The sequence below is a fragment of the Propithecus coquereli genome, unplaced genomic scaffold (genome assembly GCF_000956105.1).
Source record: "Propithecus coquereli isolate 6110/MARCELLA unplaced genomic scaffold, Pcoq_1.0 Scaffold390, whole genome shotgun sequence".
NCBI classification, from domain to species: domain Eukaryota; kingdom Metazoa; phylum Chordata; class Mammalia; order Primates; family Indriidae; genus Propithecus; species Propithecus coquereli.
The window spans coordinates 910,650-911,023 of record NW_012149619.1 but is presented as its reverse complement, the minus strand read 5'-3'; positions in this window follow the sequence as shown (position 1 = coordinate 911,023).

The following is a 374-nucleotide window of genomic DNA, read 5'->3' as shown; positions in this document are numbered from 1 at the left end:
ATTTGTTTTTGTTATTGCCCAGATTGATCCTTTGTATTTTATTTTTTTCTTCTAAAATAGAGTCAATTTTGAATTTTCTATTGAATTTTCATTTTGGCAGTATTGTGTTTAAGTAGCTTATTTTCTCCATTAATTCCATTCTCATTGAATTTTATCACTGTTTAATGAACTTAGTAGTTCTTAAATGTTTCGGATTTTAAAAAGTTACTTTCTGAAGTCTGTTTCTCTGGGGACAGTTTTTCTTTTGTGTTTTGAAGTCTGCTTCAGAACTCTGTAGGCTTTCTACACAACTGTCTATGATTAAGAATGAGAGTCTTGGAAAGCAAATTGGAACTGTGTAACTCTGTGTTTGTGTGTGTGTGCGCGTGTGCACA